At 42.3% G+C, this 16,650-nt stretch overlaps 1 protein-coding gene across 1 annotated transcript in view; it reads right to left on the bottom strand.

Moving 5' to 3' along the window:
- mapk6 (mitogen-activated protein kinase 6) overlaps window positions 1–16,399 on the bottom strand; it is an 87,658-nt gene extending 71,259 nt beyond the window's left edge. The window contains exon 1 of the mRNA XM_028823870.2: window positions 15,978–16,399. The gene's annotated coding sequence lies outside the window, so the exon portion shown is untranslated. The remainder of the gene's footprint in view (window positions 1–15,977) is intronic.
- Between the last annotated feature and the right edge of the window lie 251 nt (window positions 16,400–16,650).

The raw sequence follows: 16,650 nt of genomic DNA, 5'->3' as shown, positions 1-16,650 counted from the left end.
TACAGTACATCCATAACGGCACTTAAAACTCACAATTACTGTGATAAAATGACTGCCCACGTCTCTGCAGGTTTACCCCTATGCATTGTCACAGTGAAAGTTTAAAAGCTCTCTAAGAAGTTAGTGGGCACATTAAATGAACGCCTGAACAACTTTACTGTTAATGGAGATACATACACTATTTTAATAAAAATATATAGTCATATGAAAAAGTTTGGGAACCCCTCTTAATTCTTTGGATTTTTGTTTCTCATTGGCTGAACTTCCTTTTAATATCTGACATGCCTTATGGAAACAGTAGGATTTCAGCAGTGACTTTAAGTTTATCGGATTAACAGAAAATATGCAATATGCATCATAACAAAATTAGACAGGTGCATAAATGTGGGCACCCCAACAGAGATATGACATCAATAATTAGTTGAGCCTCCTTTTCTAAATCTAACAGCCTCTAGACGCTGTCCTCCTATAGCCTCTGATGAGTGTCTGATTCTGGATGGAGGTATTTCTGACCATTCTTCATACCAAATCTCTCCAGTTCAGTTCAATTTGATGGACAGTCTGCTTCAAATCATCCCATAGATTTTCAGTGATATTCAAGTCAGGGGACTGTGACGGCCATTCCAGAACACTGAACTTCTCTCTCTGCATGAATGCCTTTGTAGATTTCCAACTGTGTTTTGAGTCATTGTCTTGTTGGAATATCCAACCCCTGCGTAACTTCAACTTTGTGACTGATGCTTGAACATTATCCTGAAGAATTTGTTGATATTGGGTTGAATTCATCTGACCCTCGACTTTAACAAGGGCCCCAGTCCCTGAATGAGCCACACAGCCCCACAGCATGATGGAACCTCCACCAAATTTGACAGGAGGTAGCAGGTGTTTTTCTTGGAATGCGGTGTTCTTCCAAAGCACTTTTTGTTCTGACCAAATAACTCAATTTTTGTCTCATCAGTCCAAAGCACTTTGTTCCAAAATGACTCTGGCTTGTCTAAAGGAGCATTGGCATACAACAAGCAACTCTTGTTTGTGGCGTGAGTGCAGAAAGGGCTTCTTTCTCATCACCCTGCCATACAGATGTTCTTTGTGCAAATTGCGCTGAATTGTAGAACGATGTTCAGATACACCATCTGCAGCAAGATGTTCTTGCAGGTCTTTGGAGGTGATCTGTGTGTTGTCTGTCACCATTCTCACAATCCTGCACATATGCCGCTCCTGGATTTTTCTTGGCCTGCCAGACCTGCTGGGTTTAACAGCAACTGTGCCTGTGGCCTTCCATTTCCTGATTCCATTCCTTAGAGTTGAAACTGACAGTTTAAACCTCTGAGATGGCTTTTTGTAGCCTTCCCCTAAACCAGGAGACTCATCAATCTTTGTTTTCAGATCTTCTGAGAGTTGCTTTGAGGATCCCATGCTGTCGCTCTTCAGAGGAGAGTCAAAGGGAAGGAAGCACAACTTGTAATTGACCACCTTAAATACCTTTATATCTCATGATGGACACACCTGTCTATGAAGTTCAAGGCTTAATGAGTTCATCACACCAATTTGGTATTGCAAATAATCAGCATTGAGCAGTGACAGGCATTCAAATCAGCACAATGACAAGGGGACACACATTTGTGCACAGCCAGTTTTTCACATTTGATTTAATTTCATACAACTAAATACTGTGTCTCTAAAAATCTTTGTTCGGAAAACACCGCAGTACTCAGATGTTCCTAGGAAATGAAAGACATACCACTGTTCATCTTTATTGTTGAAAGGAGAGTAAATTATTATGCAGGCTGAGAGGGGTTCCCAAACTTTTTTATATGACTGTATTTCTAGACTTATAAGATTTTATCCAGTTCATACTTACAAAAAATACAGTACTACACAGTAGGAGGAGGAAAACGGGCATACTGGCCAGATCAAAGGTGGTGCCATTACCCAGAGGGGAGGCCAACGTGACAACATAAGCAAACTGGACAGCTAATTGGAGAAATAAGTTTGTGTCCAACTAGCATGAAATAACGGATGGACTACCGGAAGCTGAGATTCGAGAGCTGTTCCATTCCCCCCTACACCAGGTGCCAGTGGTCCTCATATGGCAACCCAGTTGGGAACTGAGGTCCCTGGGTCTCGTTAGAAGGTCTCTACTTTCTTTATGGAACTAGAAGTGCTTCCCAAAAAGACGTGGAGTGGCACTTGAAGCATTCCTAAGTCCGACATTATAGGAGTCCGCTGCCTCACATTGGGGATTCAGAGTCGGGAGGCAGCAGCCAACCCTCAGCAGAGATAGAAAGGAGGAAAAATTGTATGATTTGAGTTTGAGTGATTGTGATTTTGTGTCTGATTATTGGAGAGAAGAAGTACCTTGTGAATAAATATTTATTATATTTTATCCATACATTTATTAATCAGAAAACAAAACCATGTTGTGCAAAATATTAAGCCAAACATAGTTTCAATGAACACCACTTTAGCTTCCTTGGGTGTTTCATTTGACGTTTCAGGACATCAATTAGAACATTAGAACAATCTAGACAGCAAGAGGTTATTCAAACCAACAGCGTTTGCTGGACTTATCCACTTAATTCTCCTAAATAAACATCAAGTTGAGTTTTAAAGGTCCCTAAAGTCCTGCTGTCTACCACACTGCTTGGGCGCTTTATTCCAAGTGTCTGTGGTTCGCAGTGTAAAGAAAAACCACCTAACGTTTGTGCAATAATTACCCTTAGCAAGTTTCTGTGTCCCCGTGTTCTTGATGAACTAATTTTAAAGTCACCATCTCGATCCACTGGACTAATTCCCTTCATTATTTTTAACACTTCAATCATGTCACCTCTTAATCTTCTTTTGCTTAAACTATAAAGGCTCAGCTCTTTTAATCTTTCCTCATAACTCATCCCCTGTAGCCCTGAATCAGCCTCGTTTCTCTTCTCTGGACCTTTTTCTAGTGCTGCTATGTACTTTTTGTAGCCTGGAGACCAAAACTGCACACAGAACTCCAGATGAGGCCTCACCAGTGCATTATAAACAAAAAAAGAAAATTTGGTGGTGGGGTGCATCTATTCTTTGTGACACAGTATCATCTTCCATTACTAGAATGGCCCATCCGTGCATACATATATATTACATTCATAGTCTGAGTCCTGACCTGAATTGTGTGGGTGGTTACCTACCAGGTAACGCTTGTGGTTGGTCTGCCATTCGGCAAACATCCGCCACGGGGCCCTCTTCAGTTGCGAGAAGCAGATCATGGAATGTTGCATAGTTTACTGTCAAATAATGCAAAGTGTACACGACATGTGTTTCGCGGGGATCGAACCTCGGACGTCAGCGTCAGAGACGAAGTCCCTTTACAAACTCCGCCACAGCGTGTGGTTCGTTTATTTGACAGCCTGTATATCGGAGTAGATAGATAGATAGATAGATAGATAGATAGATAGATAGATAGATAGATAGATAGATAGATAGATAGATAGATAGATAGATAGATAGATAGATAGATAGATAGATAGATAGATAGATAGATAGATAGATAGATAGATAGATAGATAGATAGATAGATAGATACTTTATTAATCCCAATGGGAAATTCACATTCTCCAGCAGCAGCATAATGATACAATAAATAATATTAAATTAAAGAATGATAATAATGCAGGTGAAAAACAGACAATAACTTTGTATAATTTTAACGTTTACCCCCTGAGTGGAATTGAAGAGTCGCATAGTTTGGGGGAGGAACGATCTCCTCAGTCTGTCAGTGGAGCTGCTCCTCTGTCTGGAGATGACACTGTTTAGTGGATGCAGGGGATTCTCCATGATTGGCAGGAGTCTGCTCGTCGCTCTGCCACAGATGTCAAACTGTCCAGCTCCGTGCCTGCAATAGAGCCTGCCTTTCTAATCTTCTCTGTATCGTTCCAATTTTAGTATATGTGCTGCCGAAGCAAGAATCCTCCGCTCCCACCTTCTCCTGGTATGCAAACTGCAGAGGGTTGAGAGCGTGACAGACCTGTGGCCTCAGGTGGTGAAGCAGCAGCCTCTCCATGGTCTTCATCACATGTGACGTCAGAGCGACAGGCCGGAAGTCATTCAGCTCACTAGGACATGATACCTTTGGGACTGGGGTGATACAAGATGTTTTCCAAAGCCTCGGGACTCTCCCCTGTTCCAGGCTTAGGTTGAAGATGCGCTGTAGAGGACTCCCCAGCTCCAGCGCACAGACCTTCAGCAGTCGTGGCGATACTCCATCAAATACACAATATGAGAAAGACGAACCTTCCTTCTGTTTGTGCTCCTTGTTCTGTATCCATTGTTCTTCTGGATGAGCGTTCATTGGTTGTCAGCTCTTTAGCACACAGAGGTTTGATTTTATCAGAGTGACTTGTGGACTAGACGGAGGGAGTCACTAGGCAGGTCACACTACGTGAGTGACGACTCACTAAGATTATTTAAGTGAAGGGTCAGTCAGTCATTGTCCAACCCCCTATATCCTAACACAGGGTCACAGGGGTCTGCTGGAGGCAATCCCAGCCAACACAGGGCGCAAGGCAGGAAACAAACCCCAGGCAGGGCGCCAGCCCACCACGAAACGCACACACACACCAAGCACACATCCATCCATCCATCCATCCATTTTCCAACCCGCTGAATCCGAACACAGGGTCACGGGGGTCAGCTGGAGCCAATCCCAGCCAACACAGGGCACAAGGCAGGAATCAATATCCCGGGCAGGGTGCCAACCCACCACAGGACACACACAAACACACACACACACCAAGCACACACTAGGGACGATTTAGGATCGGCAATGCACCTAACCTGCATGTCTTTGGACTGTGGGAGGAAACCCACGCAGACACGGGGAGAACATGCAAACTCCACGCAGGGAGGACCCGAGAAGCGAACCCTGGTCTCCTTACTGCGAGGCTGCCACTGCGCCACCGTGCCGCCCAAAGTGAAGGGTATCACTGACAATCGCTGGAAAAGTCACATAATGTGACATGGCCTTTAGGTGCATATATCCGGAGAATGGGTGGAAAGCAGAGTGCTTGGAGAAGCCTGCAATGACCACACCTAAGACAGGAATGGAAGCCAAGGCCTTAGAGTGGCGAGGCAGTAGTTCAGCCATTGAAGAAAATGCTTCAACAAATGGCGGTCACAGGAGCACAATGTGACCACCTCTGACTCTCTAAGATTATATAAACTGAAAAGTCGTGTAATGTGACAAGGCGCTAATTCTGGTTTTCCTCCAGTATCCCAAAATGAACTAGTGGTGCTAAAATTAAATGGAAGTATGTGACCTGCAAAATACTGGCACCCCATTTTGCCAGATAGACAGCTGAATCTTTAATGAAATGTCTTAGACAGGCTGTCATGGCATCATGCTGTGCATTAAGTTAGCTTGTATTGCTATTGATTTCTGATGTTCTGTCGGCCCACAGGCCACAGGCGTGCTAGCATACGCTACTTAAAAAATGGCCATAATTAGGTCTTGATGGCTAGAAATTCTCTGAATGAATCTAAATGACTATTTAATAAATGTCAGGGGCCTGTAAAACTGGCTTTTGTTATGAAAGCGATGCATCTGGAATCATTCAGAGCTAAGAATGAAGCTGTAATGTCTGTAAGAGAGCTGCTGTTTTCAGATTTGTGTTAGGAAAAAATATTAAAGAACTTATTTAATAAAGTTTCACAACAATCACAGACCAGGCTATTGAAAAATAATGAATGAAGAAACAAAATAAGAAGAAGAACAACAGATATGAAATGTGTTGAAGTCAGATGTGGCATAAGAGTATCACCTGGTAGATCTGAATGAACCTCTGTCACCCGGAGTACTCCAGAATGGAACCGGAGGAGCGCTATATTTAGCCAATTTCTTTTCTGATACGACTGCGTCATTTTCACTGGCTGCTTGACCACATGTTCAGAGCAACCTCTCCGTCAGATTAGCATTCATCAAATGGGGGAGGATGAGGGGTGGATTGGCTGATCGCGTTGTATAACTTGGTTTCAGAACATTCCTGAATGTTAGAGAAGCTTTGCAGGCACACTTCGCATGAGGCTGTGGACATCGTGTTATTTACTACTTCGCTACTTCAGACTCGAGGACCTGTTTAATCTCTGGGGACAAGTGACCTGTTTAACAAGGCCAGTGAGTAGAATTTAAATCTGTTTGGAATGTCCTAAGCACAGAATTAAAGGTAGAATGCCAAAAGCTTCAACTCCATTTTGAGAGTTTGAGGTTTTTGTTTTCTTGCCCTCCCCTTAGCACTTATGCCCTTTGAACTCAGAAGCAGTTACGTGAAGCAGCGCGCCTTCAAGAAAACCTTGCATGGCCTTTTCATCCTCTGTTGCCTGGAGATTCTGATTTAATATCTGCTTTATTAGCATTACAACAATTATTTTTTATATAAAGTCCTTCTTAATGAGCATTGTCACATACTGTGTTAAAAACAGGAATAAAAACCATCAGTGAGAAAACATGGATAAGCTGACAACAATACTGGGAACCTATTATGAATGAATCTGCACTTTGTATAGCATCTTTCAGAGGGAGCGTCATCATCGGGTACTTTACAAGGCAGTCATTTACAGGCAAGCAGAACACATCTCATCAAGACAGCACTAGGCATGGTGACATTTCAACATACAGTTTATATTTACAGGTAAAATATTAAGAAAATATATACACAATTTCACTTATTTCTTACTAGCTGTGCTACCTGTCTAAGACCAACGTAGAACTCAGCATTAACATTTGCAGTTCACAACCTATTATAATGTATTTTGGAATGTTTGTAGTAATAAAATTCATTGCATTTTTCATTCCAACAGATGGCGCATCACAAACATTAACACTTTTTTTTACAAATACCATCCCAAATGACATATGACAGAGATATATGCACTGTCATTCTAACAGATGGGGCATCACAAACATTTTATTAATAAAATCATTGAATTTGTCATTCCAACAGATAGCTCACCGCAGATATTAACACCGCTTTCACAAATTCCATGCCAAATGTCATATAACAAAGACACAGGCAATGCATTTGTCATTCCGACAGATGGCGCATCACAAACATTAACATTTTTTTTTTACAAATACCATCCCAAATGACATATGACAGAGATATATGCACTGTCATTCCAACAGATGGCGCATCACAACCATTAACACTTTTTTTTACAAATACCATCCCAAATGACATATGACAGAGATATATGCACTGTCATTCTAACAGATGGGGCATCACAAACATTTTATTAATAAAATCATTGAATTTGTCATTCCAACAGATAGCTCACCGCAGATATTAACACCGCTTTCACGAATTCCATGCCAAATGTCATATAACAAAGACACAGGCAATGCATTTGTCATTCCGACAGATGGCACATCACAAACATTAACACTTTTTTTTTACAAATACCATCCCAAATGACATATGACAGAGATATATGCACTGTCATTCCAACAGATGGCGCATCACAAACATTAACACTTTTTTTTACAAATACCATCCCAAATGACATATGACAGAGATATATGCACTGTCATTCTAACAGATGGGGCATCACAAACATTTTATTAATAAAATCATTGAATTTGTCATTCCAACAGACAGCTCACCGCAGATATTAACACCGCTTTCACGAATTCCATGCCAAATGTCATATAACAAAGACACAGGCAATGCATTTGTCATTCCGACAGATGGCGCATCACAAACATTAACACTTTTTTTTTACAAATACCATCCCAAATGACATATGACAGAGATATATGCACTGTCATTCCAACAGATGGCGCATCACAAACATTAACACTTTTTTTTACAAATACCATCCCAAATGGCATATGACAGAGATATATGCACTACTAACAGTTGGCGCATCACAAACATTAACACTTTTTTTTTTTACAAATACCATCCCAAATGACATATGACAGAGATATATGCACTGTCATTCTAACAGATGGGGCATCACAAACATCTTATATATAATTCGCCAGCCTACTCACTCACTCAGTCACGTCCGTCCAAAGCCGAATGCGCAGTTGCCTTCTGCGCAGCTGCCCGAAAAACCTTACGAGACCGACATTGCGGCAGGTGGCGGATTTATGGCCGCGAAAATTCAAAGAGAAAGGCGACTTCGACCGACATCCAACCCCAACATCACGGCATGCGGCGGATTTATGGCCGCAAAAATTCAAACAGAAAGGCGACTTCGATTAAAGCTCTAGAGAACTGAAAGGCGATTTCGACTACAGCTCGAGGCCTAATTACGCATTCATTCAATACACCTATATCAGGTTTGTGGTGCTTATACTTATTACTATTGCACTCGTGCCCGTTTTATCTTACGTTGTCGAAACGGGCTCTTTGTCTAGTTTTATTAATAAAATCATTGAATTTGTCATTCCAACAGACAGCTCACCGCAGATATTAACACAGCTTTCACGAATTCCACGCCAAATGTCATATAACAGAGACATAGGCAATGCATTTGTCATTCCGACAGATGGCGCATCACAAAATCTTTATATAAATATGCTACCTTTGCCATTTGTTTGTCTGTCCAGGATTTTAAATCACCTGTAGCTCGCAAACCATTTGAACTATTGACCTGAAATTTGGTACACATATACTACATGACGTCTACTATCTGCTTTCAGGGTGATGATTGACCTCCAAGGTTATTCCTCTTTTTATTTTTATTATATTTTATTGCTTCCAACTACAGAGGGATCACACTCCTCGGCCTCCCTGGAAAAGTCTATTCGGGGGTTCTGGAGAGGAGGGTCCGTTAGATAGTCGAGCCTCGGATTCAGGAGGAACAGTGTGGTTTTCGTCCTGGTCGCAGAACAGTGGACCAGCTCTACACCCTTAGCAGGGTCCTGGAGGGTGCATGGAAGTTTGCCCAACCAGTCTACATGTGTTTTGTGGACTTGGAAAAGGCATTCGACCGTGTCGCTCGGAGAATCCTGTGGGGGGTGCTACGGGAGTATGGGGTACCGGACCCCCTGATAAGGGCTGTTCAGTCCCTGTACGATCGGTGCCAGAGCTTGGTCCGCATTGCCGGCAGTAAGTCGAACCCGTTTCCAGTGAGAGTTGGACTCCGCCAGGGCTGCCCTTTGTCACTGATTCCGTTCATAACTTTCATGGACAGAATTTCTAGGCGCAGCCAGGGTGTTGAGGGGGTCCGGTTTGGTGGGCTCAGGATTGGGTCACTGCTTTTTGCAGATGATGTTATCCTGTTTGCTTCATCAGGCCGTGATCTTCAGCTCTCTCTGGATCAGTTCACAGCTGAGTGTGAAGCGGCTGGGATGGGAATCAGCACCTCCAAATCTGAGACCATGGTCCTCACCCGGAAAAGGGTGGAGTGCCCTCTCAGGGTTGGTAGCGAGATCCTGCCTCAAGTGGAGGAGTTCAAGTATCTCGGGGTCTTGTTCACGAGTGAGGGAAGAATGGAGCGTGAGATCGACAGGCGGATCGGTGCGGCGTACGCAGTAATGTGGGCTCTGCATCGGTCTGTCGTGGTGAAAAAGGAGCTGAGCTGCAAGGCAAAGCTCTCAGTTTACCAGTCGATCTATGTTCCTACCCTCACCTATGGTCATGAGCTATGGGTAGTCACGAAAGAACGAGATCGCGAATACAAGCGGCTGAAATGAGTTTCCTCCGCAGGGTGTCTGGGCTCTCCCTTAAAGATAGGGTGAGAAGCTCAGTCATCCGGGAGGGGCTCAGAGTAGAGCCGCTGCTCCTCCGCATCGAGAGGAGTCAGATGAGGTGGCTCGGGCATCTGATCAGGATGCCTCCTGGACGCCTCCCTGGTGAGGTGTTCCGGGCACGTCTAACCGGGAGGAGGCCCCGGGGAAGACCCAGGACACGCTGGAGGGACTATGTCTCCCGGCTGGCCTGGGAACGCCTCGGGATTCTTCCAGATGAGCTAGAAGAAGTGGCCGGGGAGAGGGAAGTCTGGGCATCTCTGCTCAAGCTGCTGCCCCCGCGACCCGACCTCGGATAAGCGGAAGAGGATGGATGGATGGATATTTTATTGCAGGGCGGCGCATGGGTACGGGTGCCATTCTCATTCCCTACCACCTTCGCCGTCACTTCCCCTAACTCTTCATATCTTAAATCATTTTTGAGGCAGGTTGAAGGCTTAGGTGCCATCTTAAGTGAAAAATTAAAAGAAGCGTACTAAGTAATTGCAACACAAACACTGCTTTAATCAGTTTTAACATGAAGAGATGCTGACAAAAGAAAAGAAGTTCACCATTGGAGTGGAGAAAACAAGTGCAGCTCAGGAAACAGCAAGTGCATCGACCTCTGAGCAAACAAATGCTAAACATACAGAGAAAGAGGATGAAAACTAGGAATGGTCAAGTCAAGTGTATTCACTGCACGTTATCGTCCAGTGAGCCGTTACTGGTTTATAATAATAAAATGCATCGTATTTGTCATTCCAGCAGATGGTGCATCACAAACATTTTAAGAAATAAAATGAATTGCATTTGTCATTCCAAAAGATAGCAGATCACAAATATTTAACATTGCTTTTACAGATATCATCCCAAATGGCATATAACAGAGACTTATGCCTTGCATTTGTAATTCCAACAGATGGTGTATCACAAACTTTAACAATGTTTTCATGAATCCCATATCAAATGGCATATAACAGAGACATATGCATTGCATTTGTCATTCCAACAGATGGCATATCACAAGCATTATTAAATAGAACAATGAGGATAACCACTAGCACAGTAAAATCCACCTCTACACTGGCTGCCTACATTAAGCATCATCACTCCAACCTATTTCAGAGGACAAAATACATTGGTATGAGTATACAATAAAATAGTACAGTAGATAATGAACATCTACCAAGTCACACAGTTATCAAGAATTTCAATACCCAGAACCCAAGACTACTCTCAAGACACCCACAAACATCTATAAATTTGAAAGAGGTGGCAACCAACCTTGATCTTAATCTAAGAAGGAAGGATGAATGGTTAGCAAAATGGCACTTAATTAAAATAAGACAAAAATGCAGACGGCTTTGATCAGCCTTGACATCTTTGGTGTAATTTAAATCACATTAAAACAAACCACAGGTGATGTGCAGATTCTGGGGTGAAATCAAGTATCGGGGTATCAAGTGAATGTGACTGTGGAACAGAATGGCAAACCATTGACCACATAGCCTTCAAATATCTGAAAAGATCTTATCATGGAGAAAACTGAAAATTGCTTATGCTAAATTAATTTAGTTTAACACACCAGAACACCAGGCACTAGTCTATCACACACCTAAACTAATAATAATAATAATCCATCTATCCATAATCCAACCCGCTATATCCTAACTACAGGGTCACGGGGGTCTGCTGGAGCCAATCCCAGATAGCACAGGGCGCAAGGCAGGAAACAAACCCGGGCAGGGTGCCAGCCCACCGCAGAATAATAATAATAATAATAATAACTAACTACTCAAAGCGTTTTACATAGTGGGGAGGGGGGGCATTTCAACCATGCTAATGTGGAACATCCACCTGGATGATGCAATGGCAGCCATTTTTGAACCAGTACACTCACTACACATGAGCTATTAGGTGGGGTCAGAATGACCAGGCTGTGGTGGGCAATTTAACCAGGACATCGGGAGACCCCCCCCTACTCTTTATGAAGGATGCCCAGGGATCTTTAATGACCACACAGAGTCAGGACCCTCGGTTTTATGTTTCACGGTGTCCCTGTCACTGCACTGGGGCGTTGGTATCCACACACAGACCACAGGGCGAGCGCCCCCTGCTGGCCTCACCTGCACCTCTCCCAAGCTTTTCCTGGCTGATCTCCCATCCAAGTACTGGCTGCGGCCTGAATACGCTTCCCTTCAGGTGGATGACCTCTTCTGAAATGTAAGCGAAGTGTGGTATGGCTGTCAACTAGTCACCAATCCTTATAACAAGCACATCGTCATGACTGGAAAGGAAACCACAGTACCCGGAGCAAAACCAGCATGAACAGAAGCTCCATACTTGGCAGTGATGGGGCTGAAATTTGTGGAGTGCTGTGGAGCACATGACCGTTGTGCCTGCTGCCGGTGCTCTAGTTGCTGGAATACAAGCAATCAGTTCATTTTATTCCTATTAAACACACTTCTGCTCGACAGCACTGCACTCTCTGTAATAATCACAAATATAGTATAGCTAAGAAATGCAAAACCTACTGCGCTGCACCCAGTGCCAATACTAGGCTATTTTGCACCCTAGGCCAAGCTGATTAGAGCACCAACCAACTGTTTGGTAGCTAACCCGCATGGCTGTGCTTTTCCCCCTTTATGATCTGCGCCATAGGTGAATGCCTAATTCGCCTTAATGGTGGCTCCAGCCCTGACTGCACTTGGTGCGGGGCATTCTTAACGCATGGGCATGCTGGGCAGTTGCCCGGGGGTCCCATGCTAATCTACGTATGCTGTGACTTGCTGAGTGGTTGTGTAGGTAGGGGCCTCAGTGCACTGAGGGTCTTTATAATGCTGTTAAGACGGCCCTGATTTGGTGTGGCCCATTTGACCGTGCTGCTGCAGGATGGCCTTATGTGCCCCCTAACAGTTACGGGTGGACTGCTCCTCAACGCTTCTGTTTTACCGTGGTGGCCTTTAGAGGGTCACCTAAGGGGCCGGTGCTCATGAGTGGAATTGTACGGACCGCGTAAATCAGCTCAGAATATGTCTGCTACCATTATGTTACCCTGAGCAAGTCCCATCTGAAAACTTATCAAAAACATTTTAATGACTACTTTTGATTTGTGAGTCACTTTAAACAAAAGCTTTGATTGAGTGAATACATAAATAACGTTTGGTGTATATAATTATGTCATTAGCTGCCAAGATATACTTCACCTCCTTTCATTTCCAAACATGAGGCTTCCGAAATGACTTACCATGCAAAGTAAGTACTAGGGATCTGGATGAATAAAAATATATAAAGAAGTAAAATAACATCAAATTAATATATAATGGATAATTACACTTATACATTAGGTCTATAAAGTTAGTTACTTTATTGGCTATTTTTAATAGGTGTTTGGCAGTAAAAGTTCTTCTGAAAACAATGATATCAAATATCCTTCCAGGGTCCTGTGATAGACTGGCACCCTGTCCAGGGCAATGTCCTGCCTCACTGTCAGTGCAGCCATAATAGGCTCCAGCACCCCGCGGCCCTAACTTGCATTAAGCAGGCTTTGGAAATGTTATGCTGTTTAATTTAATGGGAGGCCAATTGTATTCTGGCAGGCAACGCTGGGCAGGAACTAACTCTGGACAGGGTGCCCGACCTTTGGCGGGCACACCTGCGCACACTGGGCCGGTCTGAAGTTGGACTAAGGTCCATGTCTTTAAGTTGTGGGACATAAAAAAAAACAGAATATCTTAGAAAGACCAGCACAGAAACAAGAAGAAATGTGTTCATTTCACAGACATGTTAGGGAGACCAGGACTTGGACCGAGTCTCGGGGAACTAAAAAGGCAATGATACCAATCTCTGTGCCGCCGCATTACAATATATGAAACATGCTGCAAATATTTAATACGCCGTTTCAAATTTTGTTGCAACAGGTTTCACATCTCATTGACCTATGGAGCCAGAATCCATGAGAATAGCGTTGTGTGAGAACTCACAAATAGTATGTGATCACACTGAAATTCTTTACAATTATTTTTGTTTTGGGTTTAAGTATATACTTGTATCTAGGATTCATTCCATAATTATAGAAAATGTTTGCCCTGAAAAGTAAATGTAGATGAGTAGACATTACATTAAATGATGGGTTACCAAATAGACCTTGACTCGCTCGCTCTCCAGAAGTCACTCAGCAAGGTTCAGCTGAACGTTTGCCAGTTTTGTGACCCACATTTGATTTCCTTGGCAATTGTTTCTTTGACCATTGCCAAGACTTTTTTTTTATGAACCTGCGCTTAGATAGCTTTTAACTGGAACATTTAAATATTTGGAGACAATTTTAAGAATGGCGATCAAGGCAGAATCAACAAGTGGGCTGCAAGAGAAAATATTTTAGACAATATTTTATATAGAAGGTGCATTTAAAGACAGATTAGCATTCATCCACTACCACTGTACTATAAGACAGGTGACTGGAGGATATCAGGTACACAAATTAACAACACAACTTCATACAACAATAGAAAAACGTATGTTAGACTGCGTACCAATCTAAATATCGATACATACATGAATGATCTTATAGATAGATAGATAGATAGATAGATAGATAGATAGATAGATAGATAGATAGATAGATAGATAGATAGATAGATAGATAGATATGAAAAGCGCTATATAATAGACTGATAAGAAAGTCATTATCCATCCATCCATCCATCCATTTTCCAACCCGCTGAATCCGAACACAGGGTCACAGGGGTCTGCTGGAGCCAATCCCAGCCAACACAGGGCACAAGGCAGGAAACAATCCCGGGCAGGGTGCCAACCCACCGCAGGAAAGTCATTATATACAGTATATATCTGTCTATTATACATTGCCTGTTATACCAGCTATCCAATTTCCATCTTAAGTTGGGATTTGCAGGACCCTTTCAACCTTTTCTATTTATTATACATTATGTTTTCTATCTATCTATCTATCTATCTATAGTGCCTTTCACTTCTATCCATCCATCTATAATATATTGCCTTTTATATCTGTCTATCATATAGTGCCTTTCACATCTATCTATCTATCTTTTAGTGCCTTTCACTTCTATTTATTCATCTATAACATAGTGCTTTTCATATCTATCTGTCTATAATGCCTAATATGACAATTGACTGTCTATATATATGAAAGGCACCATATGATATGAAAGTGGCTGTATTATACTTTAGCCATTACAGTATATAGAACCTAATACATACATTTAACTATTGTATAATACATTTCATATATGAGATGAAAGTGACTATATTATACTGAATATATTTTCTATTATATTGTATAGTACCTATATTATACAGTAGTGTACATATTTAGCTATTAGATAGTACCTTTCCTTTCAATCTTCACTATAGTGCCTTTCATATGTCTGTCTGTCTATTGATCTATCTACAGTATCTACCTGTAAATAAATACATCTGATAATTTTAAAGTCATAATTTATTCTACCACTCACGTCTTCATGAAACCAGAACACCTGAATAAAACCTATGCTGGCATAAATGCACACACAAATGTATCACCATCATCATCATCTTCATCATCATTTTCACTCTGCCTGTTCAAATGAGGGTTGCAGTGGCTACATGCTGAGTTGGGCAGATCATCTTATTTTATGCAACTTCTTGCAGATATACTGTACTGTATATATACAGTTGTGGCTGTTGCCTCTAAGACAGATAGTTATGAAAGTTGTCACTATATGATAGATAGATAGATAGATAGATAGATAGATAGATAGATAGATAGATAGATAGATAGATAGGAAAGGTACCTTAAATGGAACTTTGCTTCCCTCCAAGTAAGTCAGTTTTATATGCTAAAAGTACCTTGCTAGCCTTTCATCATGTATTAAGCAGTCAGAGTTCATTCTTTCGTTCCTGTTCCCTGCTAATAAATAAAACTTGCTCTCTTTTAACACATGCTCATCAAATCAAATTTTATTGTCACATTCAATTATACACATAGTGCAAATTATAGTGAGAAGCTTATGATTATATTGCTTATGTTGCTTTCAGGCAAACAGATAAGGAAACTTTTGAATATATTATTATTGTTTGGATATGTTATTCACGGTCATTTAGTTAAGCTTAGTTTTATATAGCGCTTTTCCTTCAGTGCAAGATGTAACAATGCACGCGTTGTGCAGAACAGCACCCAACATCAAAGAGGGGGCGAGAGGTCACACCATTCCCAGTATAAAGTATCGTTACGGAATGCATGGATGCTTACCTTTGTGTAAACTTTTGTACAGCTTTTCGAAAATCATGGTGTATGAAAATCCTTATGAGTTACTAATGTTGAGAAATGTTCCAGAATACAAATCTGCAATGTGAAAAGAACAGACATCCACAGAAGATGCTGGCCAGTCCGCGGGCAAGGCTGCCTTATCCGTTGACCAAGGGATGTGTAGAGTTTGCGATGCTTCTTTCCGACTCCCCTCTACAGCTGTTGGTGTACTCGACTCGCTCCTCGGGGAATTGATATGGAATAGGAGAAGGGGAGGAGAGCGAAACTGCGCCGCGTCAGTGGTTGAGGCTGTGGCTCCACCCCCGAATGCGGACGAATGCCAACCCCGCCCCTCTCTAGCTCGTCTCCTCCCCGTTTCCCCCGCCCGGCTTACCCTTACACACTCGTGCTGCAATTCAGATGTTAGGCGCATGATCTGGTCTTCAAGCGAAAGAGGGTTTAAGAGTTTTAAAAAAGAAAGAACAATGCAAAATGTGAACTAGCCGATTTTACTTGCTTATTATTTCACATTGGCGAGAGAGAGCAGGGAAGGTATTGCACCGCTACAACTTTAAATTCACTCCTACAAGTAAAAGAGATGTATTCGTATTAAGGGCTATTTGTACGCTACAGCACGCCGCAGCAATTTGTGGCACAAATAAATCCGCATCATGAA

The sequence above is a fragment of the Erpetoichthys calabaricus genome, chromosome 17 (assembly GCF_900747795.2).
Source record: "Erpetoichthys calabaricus chromosome 17, fErpCal1.3, whole genome shotgun sequence".
In the NCBI taxonomy this organism is placed as follows: domain Eukaryota; kingdom Metazoa; phylum Chordata; class Cladistia; order Polypteriformes; family Polypteridae; genus Erpetoichthys; species Erpetoichthys calabaricus.
This window is presented reverse-complemented; position numbering and strand designations above follow the sequence as displayed.